Consider the following 850-nt stretch of genomic DNA (forward strand, 5'->3'; position numbering starts at 1 on the left):
AGCTGGGCTGGGCGGCGGTGGGGCTCACACCTATAACCCAGCACTTTCGGAGGCCAAGACAGGTGGATCACCTGAGGTCAGGAGTTCGAGACCAGCCTGACCAATATGATGAAACCCCATTTGTACTAAAAATACAAAAATTAGTCAGGCGCGGTGGCAGGTGCTTGTAATCCCAGCTACTCAGGAAGCTGAGGCAGGAGAAACGCTTGAACCCAGGAGCCAGAGGTTGCTGTGAGCCGAAATTATGCCACTGCACTCCAGCCTGGGCAACAGGAGCGAAACTCCATCTCAAAAAGAAAAGAAAAGAAAAACAAACAGCCAAGCAGTGGGGCGGGGTCAGCACTCCATTCTTAGAGGCCTTTCCCGCCACAGGAACCGCCAGCCCGTGCACGCAGGTGCCTTTTCAATGGAACAACCAAAGGTGACTGCGCTGTGGTGAAATTTCACACTTAACAGAATGTAGCATTTTATTTGTGGTTTTGACACAGGGGCCTCACTCTGTTGCCCAGGCTGAGTGCAGTGATGTGATCACAGTTCACTGCAGCCTCAGCCTCCCTGGGCTCAAGCAAGCCTCCCACCTCAGCCTCCCAAGTAGCTGGGACCACCAGCACATGCCACCACGCCCACCTAATCGTTTTATTTTTTGTGGAGATGGGGTCTCGCGATGTTGCCCAGGCTGGTCTTGAATTCCTGGGCTCAAGTGATTCTCCTGCCTCAGCCTCCCAAAGTGCTAGGATTCCAGGCGTGAGCCACTGGGCCTGGCCAGCACATTTTTTTGTAAAACAGTAATAACAACAACAAAATACCCTAACGTTTAACTTTTACAGATTTGGGGGACGTGACTCCCTGC

Source organism: Rhinopithecus roxellana, chromosome 8, assembly GCF_007565055.1.
Source record: "Rhinopithecus roxellana isolate Shanxi Qingling chromosome 8, ASM756505v1, whole genome shotgun sequence".
Classification (NCBI taxonomy): Eukaryota; Metazoa; Chordata; class Mammalia; order Primates; family Cercopithecidae; genus Rhinopithecus; species Rhinopithecus roxellana.